Source organism: Drosophila eugracilis, unplaced genomic scaffold, assembly GCF_018153835.1.
Source record: "Drosophila eugracilis isolate 14026-0451.02 unplaced genomic scaffold, ASM1815383v1 contig_1197, whole genome shotgun sequence".
Classification (NCBI taxonomy): domain Eukaryota; kingdom Metazoa; phylum Arthropoda; class Insecta; order Diptera; family Drosophilidae; genus Drosophila; species Drosophila eugracilis.
Genome location: NW_024571981.1, coordinates 4,044,344 through 4,061,962, shown reverse-complemented (window position 1 = coordinate 4,061,962; position 17,619 = coordinate 4,044,344). Strand labels below are relative to the sequence as shown.

The 17,619-nt window shown below is 38.0% G+C and overlaps 1 protein-coding gene across 2 annotated transcripts in view; it reads right to left on the bottom strand.

Annotated features, from left to right (window-relative positions):
• LOC108105680 overlaps positions 1–17,320 on the bottom strand; it is a 40,734-nt gene extending 23,414 nt beyond the window's left edge. For both annotated transcript variants that reach the window (XM_017212384.2, XM_017212385.2), the window contains exons 1-2: positions 16,828–17,320; positions 2,438–2,472 (exon numbers count right to left, since the gene is read on the bottom strand). The gene's annotated coding sequence lies outside the window, so the exon portion shown is untranslated. The remainder of the gene's footprint in view (positions 1–2,437; positions 2,473–16,827) is intronic.
• Positions 17,321–17,619: the final 299 nt, after the last annotated feature.

Here is a 17,619-nt window from a genome sequence, read left to right as displayed (position 1 = left end):
TTTTCATTGAGCAAAAAGCGAAACAGAAAAATAGTGGAAGTGGATCTGGTGACAGATACACCTGGCCAGTACAGGTTGCTTAACCCAATTTTGCGATATCTGTTCGTTGCTGCTTTTGTGGGCTTAGCCAGCTACGCAACTGTAGTTTTTGCGAAAAAAAAAAACTACAGGCCGATTGCATTGAGGCGGCCTAAACGCATTTTTGCGGCAAGCTTTACAAAAGTCCAACAAAAAACCAGACTTTAACTAAACTAAACCAAAGCAATGCTGTTGTATGGATTGCACCTGTCGGCGGGTAGCTGGAAAATGAATGTTGAATTGCATTTCGAATTAAACAAAAAAAAAAAAATGGGAAGTTGGCAGAGAATTGCACACCCTTTAAAGCCGTACATAATTGGGTTAATATACCTTAATTATAGGTAAAATGGGACATAAAAGACAAATCTATGGGATCTTTATTAAGCAATATAAAGATATATCTACTCTTTAGTTATTGTCTGTTTAAAATAAATCCAACACTTATAGCCAAAACAATAAAATATATTTATATTGTTATTTATAGCTTTTTTTAAAATTTATAACAAAACTTTCTATCCCGCGAAACCACCCAGAAAGGAGTTTAAAATAGAGAAATGCTTGTGGCCTCTGCCCAGACACGCATCGTATAATTCAATTTTAGGCCTGTCTGACTGCCATATTAAGCTTGAATAAATTGGTTTTCGCATAAAAACAGACACAAATTTATACAATGTTTGTATTTGCTAAATCGTTTGGCTTTTGTTTATAATTTTAAGCAAACACAAATTCTGAATAAACGCTGTGTTTAAATAATAACCCTTCTATGATTACAACGCCGTTGGCTAAAAGCGACCACCCAAAATAAATACATTGGAGCTCCATAAATCAAAGATTAAACGCATAATTAATCTTGCTCATTCCCATGAGCGTGAAATTTAATAAATGATGAGTCAAATAAAAAGCTCGTAAAGCGTAAAATAAATAAATTAAACGGCAGAGAATTAAACAAAAGGAAGTTCAGTGCAATTCGGCTGGCGATGATGATGTCATGCAATGGCATAGAGAAAGAGGAAAATCAAAAAAGCCTTAAATACTTAGATAAACAAAAATAGCACAGGCACGAAAAACTTAACTATGCAACCAAACTAACATCATCATGAGCATTATAATTATTTTTAATTCTTATATCAATGCAACGTTTTGTTTCCCACCATCAAGTGGCAAACTTGTCCAGCTGGAGGTCACATGTGTATGCCTTTCGGATGCACGATCAAGTTCCAAAGAACTGAACAGCAATCCCCCTTAGATTCTTCTCCTCAACTCAACTCAACTCATTTACAGTTATTTGCAAATTATTATTGTCTAGCTATAGATAGATGTGAGTAAGTATCTCTCGGATACAGTTGGATAACTAGAGAGAACGACCGTATCTTCCATCTTTCGGTTGTATAAGCAACTTAGGATTGACACGCCAATGAGATTGCATAAGGTGATTTTCCGTAATATACCTGAATTACGAGAGAACCGAGAATTGCTTGTGCAATCAATGGAAAGTAATGCAAAAAAATATAAAAAATATTGACAGGGAATAAACAGTATATAGAGTGCAATGAAGGTGACACCACATGGAAATTGAATGGCAATCAGCTTAATGAGCTTTCAGTTATCTCAAAACTCACTGAGCATTATATTGGAAGTGAAATAAAAGTAGCAATTATTCAATATTTATTTATTTCAATTCAAATTGCTGCCATAATACATCTTATTTTATTGGTGAAGTTATCAAAAGATATAAAATGTACACATGTTCTTTCTAGAACCAAAAACATTTGATTTTCTACTACAAATACATTGTTTTTGTTCGCCATTCTATTTCCTTTCAACTTTTTCACACAATTTTCATATCATACCACTAGGCCTTCCATAAATCAGTCTGCCCCATTCCTAATTTGAAAAATATCTGCTACTCAATATGCAATTTTAAAAATTCTGAGAATGTGAATCTAACCAGCCAGGTAGAAGCCAAAATCCAAAAGTGTTTAGCAACAAAAACCGACGACGAAATGGCCAAAACAAAGAGCTACGAAAACTTTAAAGCATCGTAAATTATTTCTGAGAATTAAACTACAATTAGAACTCCCACAGAGCGGGATGGGGCTATTAACAGAGATACAGCGAGAGTGAGAGGGTTTCAAACTCATTTGAGGATTTTAACGAGTTTCCAACTCGTTTGCCGGCTAATTATTATTAGAGCCGTAAACGGAATTTAAGATCATGTGACTTGAAATCGCAACGATAATGAAAATGAGTCGCACATAAAATTACGCAATAAAACTTCAGCTTTCAAGTTTAAGTGTCTCAAAGCCGGAATTGGGTTAAGCACAACATGTCAAATGATTTTTTGATTTGGGGAACTTACGTTTCCGGTCGCTGAAAGAGTCCAAAGAATAGGAACTGCAAAGAGAAGAGCAAACGAATACAAATATTAATCAAAATTTGCTTGGCGAATTTCTTAAGAATAGACATAAAGATACTCGTATAAAAAACTGCGACTGAACTGAACAAATTTATCTCAGAGAAATTACGCATTGTGTGAGGAAATAAAGCGGAAGCTTAGTATATTTTCCAGGCCCACCAACTCAAATCAAATGACGGCATTCTCTAGACAAGTTCAAGGTGAATCCATCTGGCTCGCTCTCTTTTTTTAAACTTATTCCAATTCAATTAAATTCATGGAAAATTTAAGAGTTCACTGGGAGGCAAAATTGAATCGTTTGCGCTTCGGTGGGCTGACCTACCGCAGTCGAAACCCCCCTCCGTCGCATTGCAATCTTCTCTGGGTATTAAATTTCCAACTCATTAAAATTTTGCACACTGTCTGGTTGAAGTGGCAGGGCGGACAGGAGGACCGACTACATATATACAGGTTAAGGGTTGCCCGGGACTCTATATCCATGGCCTTTCCCCCATTTTGCGCTTTTCTCGGGTGGAAGGAGAACAACAACGAGATGAAGGCTTGTCATTTATAAATGAAGTGCATAAAAATGCCTTCAACTGATGTGAGAAACGTGAAGTCCCGACCAGTTTATAAAGAGCAATGCTCCACAGCCACAAATAATTCATGTCTGAGCGCTTAATCAGAACCTTTTGACTTATCAATTAGGAATTCTAGAGTGATTCACTTGCCGCATTAATTGATATCAATTGTTCGGATTCCGGAAGGTCGCTCGGCCGGCAACGGAAATGGGAATTATTTACAAATCTTATCTTATCCGCTGACAATCTGCGTCACATATTGCTGTGTATATATTGTAAATTTACTAAGCCAAAAATATCGAAAGCTTGCGTCAGTTTTTTGGTCAACCCACGCCGCGTCGCGTAAACAATAAACAATGAATCGAATTTGGAGAAAAACAAAACCCAAATTGCGCCAAATTGAGCGAGAGAGATACTCACTCGAAAACCTCATAATTGGAGGGTTCCTACAAAAGGTCAGCCAAGCAATTGGCGAGCCACTCGAACAAAACAGCCAAAACAAGCGACGGAACAATAACAAACTGTTGGAAAAATAAAAACAAAAACCTAATGACAAAGCGAAGCAATAAAAATTAGAAGTTTGTGGCAAGATTAAACGTTTTCTCAAGTGCCCTAGGGAAAAAAGGGTATTATAAAAATTTACAGGAAGTTTGCAATGAGGAAGGAAATATGGCCGGATATTATTTATAACTTAGTTAGCCAACTAAAGCCGGGGAAGTGAGGCTAATTTAATTCTAATTTGAGCAAAAAATATTTGTAAGCTAAGTTATTTAATCATAATTATATTGGTATTTATATTGAAAATTGGAACATTCTAAAAATAAATTAAATAATTTAAACTTAATTATGTCTTATCATAATGAAAATGAATTCCTTTTTTCTTTTTTATTTATAATTATCTCCTTAGTGTTTTAATAAGTTAATACTAAGAAACAATTTTTAAAGATATTAATTATTAGAGTATTGCTAGCTCCTAAGAACTCTTGAAGTTCCGTTTCCATTTTCTTCAACTAGTTTTTGTCAGGTTTTCAAAGCATTTTACTCTCTTTTTTTAACCAAGACGACGACAAGCCCTTTTTTTTGCTGTTACGCGTTGTTTGGCTTGTTCTTCCAGGGCGTTTATACTGGGTGGGAAACATTTAACTTGGCTAAAAGCGGCATTAGTGCGATGTATGGGGCGTGTTCCGCCCGAAGGGAAGGCAGCCAATTAATTTTTTAATGGCTTAGGCGAAATGACTGACTTTGGGTTATTACGAAAAAAGAAAAGCGACAAAAGAGCGGCGAAAAAGTTTTTCCTTTTGCCAGTTGGAAATTGTCAATTAGTAAAGTGCCTGCCAAGAATTGGCAATTTTTAAACTCCTTCGGGCCACGCCCTTGTTTTTGTCCTAAAAAACATTTTCGGGGTCTATAATCTAAGTGACTGGGACTTGCATTTTTATGAAGTTTAATCTAATTTCTATTTTACGATCTGGGCATTTTTTATGGTCGTTTGCCTAACGACCTGAGCACTGAAACAAGTTAACCGCAAAAAGATTTTGCCTTTGGGTTTGGTTGGAGGATTTTTCTTTTTGTTTTTCTTATTTTTTTCTTTTAGATTGTTGTGGTACATTTTTTTATTTATTTAAGAGCGGTGGACCAGGGCCCTGGACCACAGCAATTTGTTTTGATTGAATGAAATATCAAAAACGTGACCTGGCCGTGCACTTTGAGCAATCTAGCAAAACCGAAAAGAAACAAATATATAATTCAGGCAATAATTTAGTGAAAGAGTGAGGTATAAGGCAAGAAAAAGAGATGGATGAAGAGCAACGTTCACCGGCTAAATGAAATGTATGCAAATTGAGCGTGAACAACCGCTTTAACCCGCAAGCACGTGCGAGTGATTGAACTGATAGAAAGAGAGAGGTGTATAATGTCAGAGAGAAAGAAGGATATAATGCAAGAAGAAAGAGAGGGGGATGCAGTGGCAGAAAGAGATAATTCTATCTATCTGTGCGAGACTGATGCTGATTGTCCGATAAGTGTTCAATGATTAGTAATCTCAATATGTTTCACCAGCATCTCAATAACTCTCTTCTAGCCACCTTACTCTACATATATATATCTCCGATTCTCTGTCCCTTTTGCTCTTAATCGTGTTCAAGTGGCCAGTTAATCCTGGCAGCTTCCTGTGCCAAGGAGTTAAGGAGCATGTGTGCGTAAGAGCGTTTTTAGTAGCTGGTTTGAATACTCCATCATATTCATGACTTTTACATGCATTGCACTTCCGTGAGTGCTTCTTGTTTGTAACGAGGGTCGTTAAAGGAGTTGCAATGAAGAGAGAGAGTTGATTGGTCAAAGAAAGAGGAGAATAACTTTAGAGAAATTTAACTTAACTATTATACTGCAATCAATTTTAGTACAATGCAAGTAAATGGTTTCGAATGTTATACATTCTCCTTTAAAGTTATTGCCGAAGGGTACAAGCATAATAATTATTTCAAGCTTAATTTTAAATTCCCATTCCTACTAATCTATCTCTTAAATCTCCATCTCAACCCAACCACTCGAATCTTAATTTATCTTACCATGACATCAGTGCTCAACAAATCCTCGTGTTTATCGACAATAATCTACATCCTTTGGCTGTCCGCAGGTTATGCCAACACTTGGCGAAATTTATTCATCTTCAGCGATGATAACTTCATCGAACCTCCCACGCTGCTTGCTGTTGCCCTCGCTCTTTTTCCTAAGCTCTTTTGGAATGCTTTTACCAACGCCATAACTTTGCCCTAACACCCGCTACGGCGACCACCTCCACTCCATGCCGCAACCAGCCTCCCCTTTAGGTCTGACCCATCTGTGTTGGCCACGTTGTTTGGGTTCTCCCCACGATTTTTTCATGGTTTTTTTGATGCACTGAACAAATATTTTTAATAAACCAATCAATTTTAACTTGAACTTAAAATGAATAAATATGTATTTACAATTTTTTAAAGATCATAATGTAGACACCAGAATATTACTTATTTTTCAAAAGACTTCATTTTTGCGAAATTATTTCGTTCTATGTAAATCTCTTGCGGGTCTCAGCTGCGGTCACACACAACAGCAAGCGAAATCTTTACCGCTGGCACAATTGGCAGGCAGTTGGAAGTCCGGGAGCGGTTCCAACGGGGGAGCTAGAGGGAAATGGCGGTTTTGGGGCTTGGAGGACCGGAGAACTGGAGAACCGAAGACCCGGAGGCTGGGGGGCAGTTGGAGGAGGCCACTTGGTCGCGACCACAGAAGTGACTTAACTCGTTTTAAGCCTTCTCATATGCTTGGCTTGGGTATGTTTTTTTTTTGTTATATCCACCAGAGTTGCCTGCATCTATTTCATTTCAAACTCCACTAGACATGCCACAACGATGACACTTGACTGAATATTTATGGCCACAAATGGAGCGAAAATAAAAATCGCCAAGTCACGGGGCCAGAGCGGGAGATACGAAAAAAAAATGTAACAGTTGAGGAGAAAAAAAATGGACACACATGGCGATGATTTTTAGATGCGGATGGGATGCTGCTCCATGTCCGTGGAGGCCATGCCCTTTTTTGGAGCGGGCTGGAACCGTTAGTCTAACAGACTAAAGCGGCTACTAAAGTCTTATAAGACCATGTCTGCATCCGACTCTAAATCGGAGTTTAAGTAAGAGTTTCCAATCTCGATTCTTACACAGAAAATAATAATCAAGTAAAATTAATGTCTTGTTAAGAAAGAGATCCTAAATTTATTCATAATTTAAGAACAAAACTTTCTAGCTGACCTTAAAAGCTATTCATTTCCTGTTTTTGAATGCCAAATATTGACTTGAAAAGGGGTTTCTTTCTGTGCCTAAGCTTGTCCCGTTTATTGGTTCCTTTCAAGAGCTGCCTTTCGGCGATCTCTATCTTTATCTCCACTTATGTGTGGGCACATGAATGTCTGCTCTCGTTGCCAGTTTCAAATATTTGCGCTTATTTATGTGGCTTTTGTTTTATCAGCTTGTTTATTCAATGATTATAGGTTTTTTCTTGGTTTTTTTTGTCGAGCTGAGTCGACAAAAGCTGCTTCGACTACCGTGTTTGGTTAGGTTTTTCGGGTTGCCAGGAGAGCAGCGAGTACTTGGGCCTTAAGCCTATCTGTATGACCGCCATGTACTCGCCGGCAAATATGTAATGAAGCATAAGCAATTATGATAATGTCGTTTGAGTTTGTGTTCCGCTTTCGTCGCTGCTTCGCTGCTTATCAGCAGTTGTTGGGTGGTGGCTGGGAGTTGGGCGGTGGTAGACACTAACAGCCTCGAAAATGTTGACAGAAATGTAAAAACAAGAAAACGCGAGAGGAATGGAATGCTGGCTGATTAAAGCCGAAAAGCAAATACGCTGTCTGTGACCCCAAGAAAGGTCAGTTGAGGGGGTCTAAAAATATGTTAAGGTCACCAAGGTTTCTCATTTTTATTTCGCAGAATTTCAATATCATTTAAGTTGCCTAAAATATTTTGTGTAAAATAACTTTATTATTTGTAATTTTCATTACTTAACAATTTGTTTTCAAAGCATATCAAGCCCAAGGGAAACTCCATAAAATAACTCATAGTACTTTCCTAAAATATAAAACATCAACCATTTCCTATCAAAGGCAAAATAAAGACGAGAAAACATTAAGGAATAAGTACAACGAAAAGTGTCTACGACTGACTCACACAAATGGCTCTTTCATTTATCAATTTTATTCATATTTCTGTGGAAATTTGTGTTCATTGGACATTTTCTCATGAATGTCACGTTCACAGTTGAAATGCACAAATTTTTGTTGATATTTACGTTTATTTTTTTTTTTTTTTTTTGTGTTTGGAACGCTTTTGAGGGATTGAGCTGTGTGCGCTCTATGCCGCAGGTCGAAGCAATTTGAGTCAAAGTTTTGCCAGGTGGGAAAAGTTGTGGTAGTTTGAACAACCCGCAGACCCAGCCAGCGGCAATTTATGCAAATCAAAATGGATCTATCCAAAGCAATAACTCCATCGAATAGCTCGACCACTTGAGAGAGAAAGAGCCTCCAGGCGAGGCTAAATTAAAACTCTCGCTTTGTGGCACTTTTCACCCATTGAACCTCAACGATAGTTTGACACTCGACACCCAAGACCCATCTGGCAAGAGCGTTTATCTAAAGTTCAACAACTTATGCAAATAATGCCCGGAGACGCATCGGATTGAGTGTATGGTGTGAGTGTGTATGGAATGAGTGTGCTTCAATCAATGCCAATGCCTCATGTAGAAGCACTTTTGTGTGCAGGAATTTCATCCCATCCATCGTGATTACCAACCGCAATTGTAATTCTCAATGTGCTATCTTCAATCTTTTCTCGTTTTCCATGTCTCTTCCTTCTCCGCTAGTTTTTCTCTTGATGATTAATATTTTCCATATGTATGGTCATATTTCTAATGCGATTAGTCATCAGGGTTGCCGCTGACATACCGGTCAGTCTTCAATGTTTTTTTAGGTCTAAACTGCAAGGTAAATCTGCTCAGGTTTCAAACCTAAATGTGAAAGGTTAAAAAAGCATTTTGTGGCACCAAAAATGATGGTCAAAATCTATATTTGTTTGTCAGTTGAGAGTGGCAGGCAAGTAAATATTGAGCTATCAGTCTGTGCCAGTTGGTGGCAGTTGAAATACATAGACCAGAAGGGATACATCACACTTTGAGAAACACATGTCCAATGTTGATATAGCAAACACTGATAAAACACATAACACTTCACATAATCAGTTTTCGTTTAGAAAATAAGTAAAACGACTCTTGGTTATATATTTTTTTGAAATTCCCCTGATGCCACTGAAATACTTTTCTTATCACAACTTTTTGTTTCTTCAAAAGAAATTTAGAATTTAAAAATCCCTTGACATATTACAAACTCCCCACATCTGCATAAATATCATAAACAGCACGTTCACTCGACGATTCGATAAAAACACAATCGGCAATTAAATGTTCGCATTAACCTCATAAAACCTCGTTATAAATGGAAGAACACTTGTCTAAATACAGTCGAACAAGCAAATAATTAAACTATAAATAAACAACAGCAACAGACGTCGACAAGTGCAATTGTGGCTTTAATTCACGTTGAATTACTGCGAGAGTATAATAAAAACTGAAAGAAAATCCCACTTTGGCAATTAGAATAAAGTGGGGAAAATTCTAAGCTGCTGTGTAATTAATAAACGTTTAATTTGATATATAAGTGCACTTAAAAAAATCTAATATAATAATTAAAAACATTTTTTCTAAGTAGGAATTTTCTTAAACATTATTGGAATTATTTTTTTTGCGAAATAATTATCAGAATTCCAAAATATATTCTTTAAAATTAATTTTGTACTTCTTTTGTAATTCTTAAATTGATTTTCCAGAACATCAAGATATTGTCTCAATTGCAAGCCGTTTGCCCAGATTGATCTTGACCTTTTCCCACCGCATTAGCCTGCAGTGGTTGCACGTTGGCCGCTTATGTCACCATCGAACATCATTAGCATAGCCGTTGAAACAATGCCGGTTGCTAAGTAGCTGCTGGTAAGCCGCTTACCCCTGACATGCTGTTCCCCTTCCCTGCCCACAGTGTATGGTTGCAAGTGGTTTCGATTCTCGCCGCTCGCGGTCTCGTGCCACATTGCGACCCAATTTCCTTTGGGGCACGTTTCTGGGTTGCGCAACCCGCGACTTTTCCCTCTTTTTCCCTCTCCGATCCACATTCTATTACAACTACTAATTGGATTAATAATGACAGACAAACAATGGGGCAGCAGCGCCATGTGCGAGAAATGCTCAATGGCCAGCGGGATTATGTAAGGCTCATTGGGCTGCCTTTTATGGCCAACGGAGAGAAAGAGCTGTCAAAATCTAGTCTTTGTTAGCTGCTGGCCAGAAATTAAACAAGGCAAGACAAGACAAGACAAGAAGACAAGGCATTTGGCTGCTCAAGTGATCAACTTTCGATAGGGTCTTTGGCCTGATAAGCAGATCTCTGACTAGACATTGATGGAATGCGGATTGAGGGGAGTTGTTGATGAGAAAAAGTATATATTAATGACGACAGTACGGTTTCGAGAATATAAATTGTCTCAAATATATCTTTTTTTTAATAGAAAACCATTCTATATACCAATATCACAAGTACCAACTCGACTTAAAGTTTAAACAATAAAAATTTAACAACAAAAAACCCAGCTTTTAGCCCCCTGCTCGTTAAGTGGCTTTCCTCCGAAAGCTTATAAATTAGTCTCTTTCTCTGCCAAAATGACAATTTGCCACATCCATTGCTCTTAGCGTCACAGACAACGAAAGCCCCTCGGTTGCCCCATCAAATCTTGTGGCACACAGCTGGCGGCAAGCTCACTTTGTCGTAAATAAAATGCATCCTCAAAAACTAAGTTCACTTGCCAACACTTTCGCCAGGAAAAAGGGGAGGGCGCATTGCAGATGTTGGACCAAAATTTTCCTCATAATTAGCCCAAACGCCTAAAAGCCGGCTAAAGTGGCAGGGCCGAGTGAAAGTCGCGCTTTGTCTCCTAATGAGCAAAGACAGAGAATGAGAATACGAGTGCGAATCAGTGTGGGCCCTCGAGGGCCAACGTAGATGAGAATATGAAGCCAACTCGTTGCAAAATGCCATTTCATTATGCTAGACTATATTTTATACAATATATAAAATGCATATATTGTTTGGAGGTCCCTTGGAGGGGCTGACCCAATTCGCGGGGACACAAACCGCGCCCCAAAAACTAAGCATAATGAATGGCAACCCTCTAGCCTCTATCCCGGTCTCTTTTTTAGCTGAGAGCTTTCGTGCTCTCCCTTTCTGCTCCGCACGTGCTGCCAAATATATTATTTTGAAATGACTCTGCCTCGCCATGTGGGCTCGTCTTTGTGTCTTGCTGATTCAAGGGTGTTTTTTTTGGTTTGGTTTAAAAAATTTGGGTCAACGGTGCGTATGATAATTCCTGCATTTGTCTGTGTAAGCCGCAGGCATAACAACACCAGCAGCAACATATTTGATTGAAATATGCACGAACAAGCAACGGGAAGTGCTACATACAAATACACAAGTGGGAATCGGTCGGAAAAAGATTCTGAAAGAGTCCCAAATTCTGAATACCCTTCTGCAGGTGGATACAAAATAAAGCCACTCTACATAATATTAATATAGGCTAGCATAAATACATCATAAGTATATAAGCTTTATAAATTCAGTCAACAAATTTTGGCAATTAATCATGATTACTCCGCTGACTCAGTCCAATATCTGCTAATTTCAGTTTCCGCTGGCCGGAAGTTACCTCTCGTCGTGTTACCAATCACAATGACAAACTAAATTTGCCGCTTTATTGTAAGGATACGAAAGGGGAAACCGACGGTACGGTACGTGCGCATGTTGACAACGCCAACGGCGAATCCTGACAGGATAACAAAAGCATACCTACAGTAACTACAACAAACCGTACAACCACCGCAGTGACGTGTGACATGCACGTGCGTCAAATTCATCATACGCCCTGGTGACACACCCCACCAACAGAACGCAAAATACAGCACGATGGATAAGGATTAAAACCTGAACGAATTGAAGGTCCACCTATGGGCAATTATGATCCGTTTATATCCGTTTGTTTATGCTAATATGTTAAAGGGTCACGCAAAGACAATAGGAAGATAAAAACTGAACTGCATGCGCATAAAACTTTAACTTCTGCATGTGTCTTGTTTTTTTTTTTTTTGTTATCTTGCAGATACTTTAGTTCGCTGCAACTTTTCAAGCTTTCAATTTGTTCTTCCCAAAGTTTTCCAAACTTTTCTCAGATACAAAACACACACAAACAATTTGGCACGTGTTGACACTCAGTCAGCTCCCGAAAACCCAACCCTCTTGCCTATTTTATCTATGCATCTTTATCTCCAACTTTTTTTTAAACAATTTCCCAAGGATTTTAAGCGATTTTTAATTAAAATTATGGTGCGTCCAGCTGACGCCTCAACTAACTCAAGCCAAACAACAAGAAATTAAGAGTTCTAAAGTGGAGGAAGATGGAAAAGGTTTCATAAGAAGCACAAACACCGTAAGACGATTTTTTATGAGCACAAGAACCCGCTCGATGACATCAAAATGATAAAAGTCGAACAGCAACAAAGGCAGCGGAAAGAACAGAACGTTAAGGAACTGACTCAGCGAAGAGTCAACAACTACAACAACAACAACTGACTGCCTCAACAAATTGCAAAATAAAATAAAGGTTTTGGGGGAATAAGATAAATGTATACCTATACACTGAGCGGAAAACAATGTAGCAGAAAAACAGCGATAGTGGTTTATGACAAAAGAGAAACCGACTCAAAGAATTTTTAGATTTATCCGAGATAGAAGTAAGAAAAGTTCTGAATTTTTCCTTGTGTATACGTATACAGATGTTGCTGATAACACCTATAAATAAAGCACAGTATTCAAATCATTAGCGCCAACCTGTCCAAGCCATTGATGAGCTCATAATTTGCTGGAAAAAATAAATATGAGGGAATCGAAATTAATCGACAGCGATTTCTTTGTATTGCCCGGACTCAAGCTCAGCGGATTGGTATTTTAAGGGGGGCTGATTTTTTTTTGGTTCTTAGATAGGTTATCTAATGCAAACACAGACCCCCCCAAATACACTTGACTAGGCTCCCTCCACTGATATTGATACGTATTCGAATTGAATTCCATTTCCAAGTCAATATATTTCTTTTCTTTGGTTCTAACTGTTCTTTATGTTGCCCCATTTGACTTTTTGCTGATAAAGCAATCGTCTTTCTGTTGATATACATATAAAGTAGAAATGGTAGTTATGGCATACTATTTGAGCATGATTAGTTAACGTTTTTGGGGTCAGTAATTTGGTAATTGAAAATCACACCAAGTATATATACCGAGCAAAATGGGTCAGCATAAAAATAATCATGCGGTGGCAAGAGAAAAGAACAAAGAAAAGCGTTAGAACGGTTTATTGGAATGCCAGAGAATGAGAAAGATATAATAGAGCAGAACGACGACAAAGACATAACAATCAGCGACACAGACAACATAAAAACTTTGCTTAGAAATTGGTTATTAACAAGTCCCAGACTTAAGCGGAGCCAGCAAAAAAGTGTTTTCTTTTGCAACTTTGATTTAAGATAGATTCTGATAAACTTTAAATATCTTTTGCGACTAGAAGTTTAACGAACTTGGTCTAGTTTTGTTTGCAGATTATTTTTATGCTTATAGTTTGCCTTGGAAGTGGCATTGGTTTTCTTGGCTTCAGATATTGCAAACGCATTTTTAAACTTTCTCTTTAAAGAAGAATTTAAAAGAAAATAAAAATAAATTCATGAAAAACATATCTTATCATAACGCAATTTTTTAGAAATTTAATTCATCATTAATTGTCACCTGAGGAAGTGCCTGGCGCCTTTTCCGCCTTTTGAATAATCAATCTCATTGACAACTTGAACGGTTTCCGCCTCTGTGGCGTTGATAGCCCCATGATAACTTCATCACCTCCAACATAATTCATTTCACTTTTCTGTTTTCACAGCCTTTGCCCATGTAAATGATATTTTTGGTGTGTAAGCCGTGATAAATGATACAACGACTTGAGGGAGATGTTTCTCCAACCGAAGATGTTTACCAAAAGTTATCTTTGAGTGGTTGGGTGTGGATGTGTTTTTTATTTTTTTGAATTGGCTTGGGAAAGTTTTGTGTGCGCGCCCTCCCTCCCCTGTGTATCCCATGGGATTATGCTGATGAGAAAGAGACGCCGGGTCAGCCGAAAAGGTTAACGAAAAAAGTTTGCCGGGCAATCAAGAGTTTTGTGTTATTTGCTGTTTGCCAAACTTTCCATGGGCTATCTGATGTGGATCTGAATTGGCATTTAATAAACTGTCATTATTACTTGACTCACTTGAAAAGGGGTTCTCTGACACTTCGAGAGACAATAAAAAAAGAGAATAACAAAATATATATGCAAAGAGTTTTCGACAGCAGTCAGCGTATGAAAACATTTGCTTGCTAGACAGAAAAAATCATGTGCAATTTGTCATTGATAGGCGACACTGAAATCGGATTCCTCTGCCCCCCAAAAAGCCAACCATATTGTTTATTTATTATTCGAGTCTGGGGCTAAACTTCTTTGGAACTCGTTTGGGGTCTGGGGACAGCTGAGTTGGCTATAAAGGCAACGGAAGCCGCCTCAAGTTCTCAATCTCGTTGCCCGAAAATCAATTTCTGTATCCTCTGTTTTAACACTTCAGCGAACATTGGAGCCTTGGAGATCCAACCCGAAGGAATCTAAAACTAATTTAAATAAAAACCAATCTGGCATAATTCGCTGCCACTGTGGGTAAACGACAAACTTTCAACCGTAGGACGATTTTCATTTTGATGGTGACCCTCATGCCCATGATTTCGCTTTCGCTGAACTTGAAGAAGATTAGAGGAGTATAAAGAGGTGGAGAAGCCTGAGCATGAACAGGAGGAGCCATGTGGCTCTGCATGCTGATGACTATCCAAAAAATCCAAAAAGAGCGAATCCTTAAGCCCCGACACCCATCAACAGAGTCCCAGAAACAAAGCCCAAAATACACATAAAAATGTGTAGGCAAAGAGAGATAAGCAAACATTGCTGTTGCTGCTGCTGCTGCTTCTGCCTTTCCTTTATTTTCTTTTTCCACACACAATGAAAAGCGAAAGTGGAAGTGCTTGGTAGTGTCTGGTTTTAGGCCTTGGAAATGGGAAATGTCCAAAGCACGATAGGGCACAATAGAATCAGTTATATAGGTCGAAGTCGCCAGTCGCTAGTTATGAGGCCAAAAAGAACCATGGCTGGACCATAAAAAATTACAATAAACAGCAATAGTAGCAACAGCGGCCGACCAGACCGCAAATACAAATAAAAATGGCAGAGAAAACTCGAGGAATTTATATTGCCCGCAAATAAATGGTGACAGTGCGTTTCATATAAATTATGGCATGAACATCTTTTTGTAATTGCTAATAAAATTCCCATTCAAACAAATATCTGGAAAAGTAAAAGAAATATTTTAAGGATGCTACAATCATTAGATTAAGAACTTGCTTAATTTCATTTGCCAAAATATGCCTAAAAATGTTTAATTAATTTGATTAAATTTCAAAAGTATTTCTTATTAAATGAATTAATAAATTTAAATTTTGTTTTCTTAAATTTTTATTTTTGTAATTGAATTTCTTATGAAACGCACTGTCCTTAAGTACCTTCTCCTTGTTTATCTAACAGCTACATTCTGCTCAACGTCTATCTGTCTGTCTGTTCGCTCGCTCTCTCATTTTGTCGGGAAATTAATTTGCGGCATTCTATGGTTTACGCATTTCCATTTACTGAATGGAAATTAATTAGCCACGCAGGGCTGTCGAATGCTGGGTACGGTTGGCCAGCTAATAACCTCAGACACTGCTGATTTGGTCAAGAAATTAGATTCTCCTCGCTGCAAATGAATCTCAATATTGGTTGAAGCTTGCAATTGATTTTGTTAAGAAGGGAAAGCGAAAATTACATCCTTCAAGACGATATTAATGGAGTAAGATTTTCTTTGTTAATTAAACATAAGTTCATATGCGATGTGTGCTTTGTGGGAAGTTTAATTATTAATGGATTTATGTTAGGAAATTCAAAAAATCATTGAAGAAATTAAACTTAAGTTTTTTAATCATGTTGTAAAAAAAGCTTTACATAATATAAGAAATATGTTTTTGTACATTTTCTCATCTTTATCCAGAATTATCCTTCATTGTATTCTTTCTGTGCATCGACCTTATTTCGTGCTTTGCATACAACTCTTATCAGTCGATGACTAAAGCTGCATACAGAATTGATAAACTGGTCGTTACTCCGCTGAACTCTATAAAACCTTTCGCCAATTTGCAGAAACCACAACACCCACTTCGAATTCCGCACCCCTCAAACTTGCTCTCACGCCCCAACATATGGCCCCGAAATGTGTGGCAGGCGTTGGGAGACCCTCGTTTTATGGGCTGATAAAAGGACTTTGCAGCAATCAAAAACCGCAAACATGGTAACCGTTAATGCCCCCAGACACCTATAAGAGTGCTCAGCCCTTTTCCGGGTCCCGAGGTCCTGGCCATAAATGCGCCAAATATAAATTATATTTAAACAAAATGAAAAAGGCAACACCAGAAAGGGACCATCCGGTTACAGGCGGCTCTCTTTCAGATCTCAATAATTCAAAACAATTTCGTTTTATTGCCGGCAACTTTTTCGGAGGTTTTCATTGTTTGGCTCGCATGGCTAAGGGGGCAGAGGGTAGGGGGGTAAGTGGGTGGTAAAACCGAGGTGGGATTTGTATCCTCCAAGAACAGTTTAACCTCAACAAAAGCATATTGACCCTCGGCACATGGTCAACCCTTTTTAACTCTTGCGAGGGTCGCGTGAAAAGCCAACACATAAAACGGATGAGGAATTGAAGGTGTGCACAGTAACAAAAATTTTTAAACTAGAATTTGTATTTAAAAAAGAATCTCAAAACTTAAGCCTCAAAAGGAAACAAAAATTGATTTTATTCACCAGAAAAGTTAAAAATTTGATGAGTTCACTTTTCTTATATTTTTCCATCATTTATTTTTCGTTTTATTTTTCTTTATTTTATTTGTTTATTTCTTTCCGTGTGATAATGGAAATGTATGTGGGGGAATCCCAGGAAACTTACCGCTATTTGGTCCGCTGCGGGAATGATGAAGATGAACGGGTTCGTAATCCTTTTAGCGCCGGTTTAATGAGAAATTCCTCCACAACCACTGCACACAGACACACACTCGCTCACTCCAACAGACAAGCAAACACTGTCCTTTTAATTATCCCAAAAAAAGGAGTGTGTGTAAAGAATATCTTTTGGCACCCGATCAAATCGTTTAAATTAGCGCGCTGGTTCGCTTAATTACCGTTTACTGCAGATCGCTATTGTATTTTGTAATTATTTGTAATTTAATTCAATCAAAAGTCGTACAGATTCAATTGACACACAGACACTTCAGCATTTAATTAGTGACCAATGTTGCTGCTGCTGTTATCGCTGTTATTGAGATAGCGTGATAAAACGGCACCAATACACACGCACCCGAAGACGAAACTCCGTTCTGAACACTTGAATCTCGAGCCACGAGAAATCTGAGCTACGTAACGTCCGCACGCCAAAACATTCAACAACCGAATGCCGATGAATGGCGATGGATACAAGTAGCGAACACCAGCCGCTGTTAGCCTCTGTTAACAGTGGGTTAACATACTGTTAGCCCACAAGGCGTATGTTAACGCTCTCTCGTTTCATCTTGTATGTTACTGAAAGAGAGTATATTGTTTACTATAGGACAGCAACCTAGAAACCGAATTAATATATTTTATACACTTTTCTATTTAACCAAAAAATAAGTAACCGAAAGTTAATTATTATCTATAATTATAACTTTATAGTCTTTATTTTTTTAATGGTCCAGTAAAGGGT